This window comes from Solanum verrucosum, unplaced genomic scaffold (assembly GCF_900185275.1).
Source record: "Solanum verrucosum unplaced genomic scaffold, falcon-dt-bn FXZP01000120.1, whole genome shotgun sequence".
Classification (NCBI taxonomy): domain Eukaryota; kingdom Viridiplantae; phylum Streptophyta; class Magnoliopsida; order Solanales; family Solanaceae; genus Solanum; species Solanum verrucosum.
In genome coordinates this window covers 1,972,377-1,978,376 of record NW_026020714.1, presented here as the reverse complement: position 1 = coordinate 1,978,376, position 6,000 = coordinate 1,972,377, and positions in this window count along the sequence as shown.

Genomic DNA, 6,000 nt, shown 5'->3' with positions numbered 1-6,000 from the left:
GTGATGAATTAAATGTATTTTTAATGAGGTATATTGTGAACCGCAATTAAGCAAAGAAAAAATCTATATTGTTGCTTTGGAGTACTCAATTTATGAGGTCACTTGTATTTAGTCAAATTTTGAGTTGCAACTTTTTTCTCAAGTCAATGGACTAGTGGGTATAGCATTTTTGCAGTAAAAAATTCAAACTAGTAATTGGTAGAGAAGAATCAAGAAATCTTTTGCTTGTTTTGTTGTTCAATAATTTGATGAGGTATGTATAACACAATTAAGCAAAGAAATTTACTAGGGAGAAAGATAAAATATCCCTCAGCTTTGAGATTTAGAGTGAATTATCTCTCATTAAAATGAAGGTGCATATATATTGTGTCATTTTAATTAAATTTTATACTTCTTTCTTCTGGCTAACTAACAAATAGTTTGTTGAGCCACTTTTGACCCTCCACAGTATAAATTAATCATCGAGCTTCCTAAATTCAAACGAATGAAATAATTGCTTCATAAAATTCAAAATGTTTTTTCAAAGTCATTTTATCATTTTTATAATTTTAAAATAAATATGATATTTTATTTATTTGTGTCTAATTTAGTATATTTTATGAATGTTCGAAAATTGTCTCAAAAAGATTTAGTCTTTTTTTAAATATTTGGTTTTTAGTTTTAATTAATTAGCTTATATTTTGAGTAATTTGTTTATAATTAAGTTTTATTTTTTTTGTTAAAATTAAGAGGCTCGTTAGTTAATTATATCATTTGTTTTATTTAATTACTAGCGAGCTTATCCTAATTGACTAAGTTTTTGGCTACATTTTGAATCTCCATCGGCTATAATTAATTCATATGGGCCATCATTCAAAAATTTCAGCAACTCTTTTCTTTCAGCACTCAACAGGAGCCAAATTCAATTGTCAGCCATCTTTCACAACTTAATACATCTAGCCAAATTTTTATTCTCCTAGTCAAACTCAGTACACGACCGCCCATCACCTCTCTTACAATCAACATACAATAATATACCATGTAATTTACAGTATCCACGCCTTCGTCTTCCTCACTGAAATCAGCAATATCAATCAGCAGTCGGAACGCCTAGTCTTCTTCCGCAGAAATCGTCAACTTCTGCAAAATTCATACTGAGCCCATCATCTCAGTCCCTTTTCCATTTTAAGGGATTTTAAAAGATTTTTACGGTTTCTCGAAAGGGGAAGAGGAATTTGATTTAAATTCGAAAATCCATCCTTTCCCCCAATTCTTTTCTATAATGCCTCTTCTTGTTCTGGCAAAGGGGAGAGTATACACTGATTTTGTTACCCAAAAAGAGGGAATTTCCATCGAAAGAATAGATTAGAAGCAGAAATTCAGAAATACTTCTTCATACCTCCTTTAATATTCAAAGTTAGCGTTATTGGTTTGAATCACGGAATCCAGTGAAGTCGACTTGTGGTGAAGTATTGTTCTTAAGTTCGTCGGCTAGTTCGCTGCTTCCAAACAAGGTAACGTCCTCCTTTATACTCTCTTTCCCCTTGTCCGTTTCAAAGAAAATTTTTTTTTATGTCGGAAAAGCTCATTAGTGACCGGTTCACTGTTAGTTGTTGAGTTGGTGATATATTGACACGGTTTTGATGTCAAATTAATGTTATGTTCTGTATTAGCATTTGCTCTTCTGTCCTTTGTTTGGATTCACTTTTGTATTTTACCTCTTATATGCTTAAAGTCTTTGAGTCTGTCTTTTATTATTGCTGTCTTTTAACGTCATTCAATGTTGCTACTGCTAATGATGATTTTCTTTTCAAAATGACATCAGAATGTCAAAGCTAACTAATGTGGAATTTATATGTTGTTTTATCTATTATTTGTTGTTGTAGTAATTCGTTTTTGTCATTTTCTTATGTTCCATGTTGTTTTACTGCCAAGCTAAACATGTTTGACTCGAGTTTACGTTTCGTTTTGCTTAAAATCTAATCGAAAATACTCACTACTTGTAGCAAGTTTACAAAAATGTGGAATGTTGTTTTTCTTTTTCTTTACTTCTAGTTCTTGTTTCCTTCCCCAATTGTTAGTGTTATTTGATGTCTTATTATATCTTAGTCTGCAGCCTATTGTTCTAAGAAAAAGATTTGTTCATAATGTGGTCATGTTTTGCATCAAATTAGCATTCGCCTGACGACTAGTAAGCTTTATGTGTCCGCCGATTATGAGGCACAAAAGTGTTAATGTATTAGCATGTTCTGTTGTGTTTATTAAAGTATTATAGGTTTTTCTTTTGATTTTGCCTTATTTGATAGCTACTAATCTGTCCTTTCCTTTCCTTAATTGGTCACTTGTTTGTTAGCATATAATTTCCTAAAACTATTACTATTTAAGATCGAAGCTTGTCCAAGTAAAAGTGACCCAATGAAATGTAATTCTGCCTGATATGTAGCATGTCCTCTACCTCTTTTATGTTGTGATTTCATTGTTTACCAATCACTATTCATTGAATAAGTTTGCCTTTATTGGACCCATTTTTACTCCTTAGGATCTTGCTGTAGGCCTATGCACGCATGCATTTTTATTTTATTATTTTCTCTTAGAACTTCTTATGCTCCAAAGTTTGATAGTCTAGCTTTTAGATTTATTTACTCCATGTAATGTAGTGAGTTTGGTGATGTATTGTTGCAGATTGCACAGGTTTACTTTATTTAATTAAGTCATGTCTTATTTGTGTTTTGTTTTCGCCTCAAATGCTAATTATTATTATTATTATTTTTGTTGCATGTGAAACTCCTTCCGAGTCCTCACGGACTTTATTTCCTCTCCTCGCATTTTCTTGTTGAGCCACGAAGTCTCAAACCCTTCCTTCGAGTCAGCCGGCTTTTGAAACTGACGGACAGGTTGAATGCACTTAAAAGGGAGCTGGAAATTGAACTTTCAGGTCTTAAAAAACCAAAGAAGGCAGTATACATGACCTATACAGCTGTATACACAAGTATACACGGAAAAAATAGCGATATACAGGTCCAAAAATTGAAACAGGTGTTCTGGAAGTTGAATTAGGTTGTATACATTTGGTATACAGCCTTATATACAAGAAAAATGGGCTGGATTCATACGATATACACTGATATACAACCAGTGTATACAAAAACGGGATTGAGCCTAAGCCCCCAAATTTTCAGCGAATTTGGCCCAAAAGGAGGCCCAAATTCAATTTTCCCTACTCTTTGATTATTTAATTATGACTATCTATTGTTTATTGCGTGTTGACTCTAACTTTTAAATTGTTAACTAACCTAATAAAATTCCCCCAAACGATAAGTTAATTTCTTTACATTGGCTTACCTTTAATACATTCTTATATTTGTTTTTGTTTTTATCTTACTAATCAAATGTATTGGCCATTTTTCATTTTAATTAAATCTTTTGTTTTAAAAGGACATGTTTGAATGCCTCTTCCTTTAATCATTTTGCTTATTTAAATGGTTTTAAGTTTAACACTTTTCTCAAATGAACTAAATAAAATAAAATTGTGCGTGTTCTCTTTTTTATCAATTGATTAAAATGGTCTCATGCTTTAATTGGTTCAAATTATTATCTTAAAAAATGAAGTAAATAAATTTTAATTAATCTAGTTTTATTGAAATTCTAATTACTCGTATCACAAGTCCAATGTGTCATTTTGGAATTCTTTTCTCTAAAAAAGAAAAATGTGTCGTTTATCTAATTATTTTCTCAAAATTAATTAAATATTGTAATTTATTTAAATATTCTTATGTTAAATTTCTCAAAAATTAGTCAAAGCCATTTTAGTCAAATCGCCGGTCAACCGCAAGTTAGCGGGCATTCCGAGGGCCTAACACCTCCTCGAAATGTATATTGAACTTTGAACCCGTTTTCAATTGATTTTATCTGTTTAAATCTTTTGAAAACCTTTAATTTTTTCTTGATTTTTTACTAAAAATTAAGTGGCAACTCTAATCTTTTGAAAATTCGATTTCTCTTAAACCATAAGTTTAATCGATTTTTCAAAAAAACTCAGTCATTTCCCTTTATATATTTTTAAGTAAAACAATAGTGAAGGGGATAAAAATCATCATTTAGGTTGGGAAGAAATCTTATGTCTCTTGTATTGGCGTTTAAAATTGTAGCAGATTGCACAGATAATGGTTCCCAAATGCAAAATAAATCATTAACACAATTCAAACAAGAATCTACCGGGATATTGAAGGGGAGTTCATCAAAACTCTCAATTTGAACAAGGTCGAAAGTAGAGGTTTGTCCATCTTCCTTTTGCTAATCAGCAGTGTAACAAACTCCTCCTGCTCCATGCATAAGGAATTTGTCCCACCAGGACGGGTCATAGAACGACAACTATGGATATCCACAAAATTTGAATCGAATACAAGAGAATTACAGGATCTAGAAATGTACATGCATTAATGACTTAAAAAAAAGCCATTAGAATATTTCAAACATTATTTCGTGAGGAATTGATACTTTTTTCCGACAAAATTCATCTTCTTACTAGCGGCTAAACTTTTTGCCTCTCCGTTTCCTTATAACATTAGAATTAGGATTGCAAAAAAAATTTGTACGTTTTTAATTTGGTTGTTTGTTTTAAAATCCTAGACATAATATTGCAAGTAATTTTCTTGACTTTTAAAATAAATAATTAGTTTCAAGATTATTTATCTCACTATTTATACTAAAATGACGGATAAGTTGTCCCTGGCAAAGTCCATTTATATAAATTAACAATAGAGTGTATATAAATAAATAAATGTTGGAGCCACTCCTAGAATCAGATACTTAGAACTAATTGGGAGACTAGGAATGAAGGTGGTATGGATTGGGATTTTTTTCTCTGTATTTGACAAAGCTAACTAATTGGGGCTTTGTAATTCTCATTTGGATGACCAATAAAATAAGTTAATTGTCTAAAATGACATAATTCTTATATATTACTTCAAAGTTGGATTACGATTTACCCTTTAGCTTAAAAATTATTCCTTTTGCATTTTATGTTTAAATAATAAACACAAAATTAAGCACATTCATTTTTTGTACAAAATTTGAACATTTGCTCTTAGTTACTATAATATAACTAAAGTTTACCATCGTATTTTATTATAACACAATAGAATGACGCAATGCACGTTACTATTGTGCTTCCTGCGCACCAGAAAAACAAAAGAGGGACAAGGTTTAGTTCAGATTTGACTGTTTATTGCATGTGAGCAGATTCCGCAAAAAATCTGTGCGAATTTTAAAAAGTTGAGTCATTATCAGTAATGGAATCACAAGTCAGTCTTTTCCACTACCCTTATATGAATATACATGTATTCAATTGAATTCGATTTGGTCAGGATTGAAATTTTTTTAAGCTATTACTCCTAATCAATTTATTTCAACCCTTTGCAAAAACCAACTCTGGGCCAAATCCTATTTCAGCTCATTTCCACTTCTTTGCAGGCAACTCAATTCCCAGCCCATCATACAAAGACTTAGACCACTTTATTTCAGCAGAAGCGTACAATACCAACAGTACACGTTCTTCTTCTTCTGCTTGGGCATGTCATTAGTCTTATTTGTTATTTTTTTTGGATTGTTGTTCCGAGAGTGTCTTATTGTTTCACTTTCTCCTATGAATTATTATGAGTATTACTTATGTATTTTATTTGTTTTGCTACATGTGAAATTTATTTTAGTTCACTATGAACTCCTATCGTCTTTCCCTTTCATTTCGAGAGAGCCATGAAGTCTCAAGTTCCACCTTTATCGAGTCAGCCAGCTGTAAAACTCAAGAATAGGTCTCCCGAAAAATTGACGAACAAGAATTGGAGTTGATATGGGATTGTATACACTAGTATACACCTACTATATATGAAAATGAGAGGGCCTAAGCCCTTTATTTGCAATCATTATTGGGAAAATTACATAAATCTCATAGTTTTAATATGAAATTACAATCTATCCCTAATAAGTTTCTAATTACATTAATCCCTTAAAAATTAAAAGAAC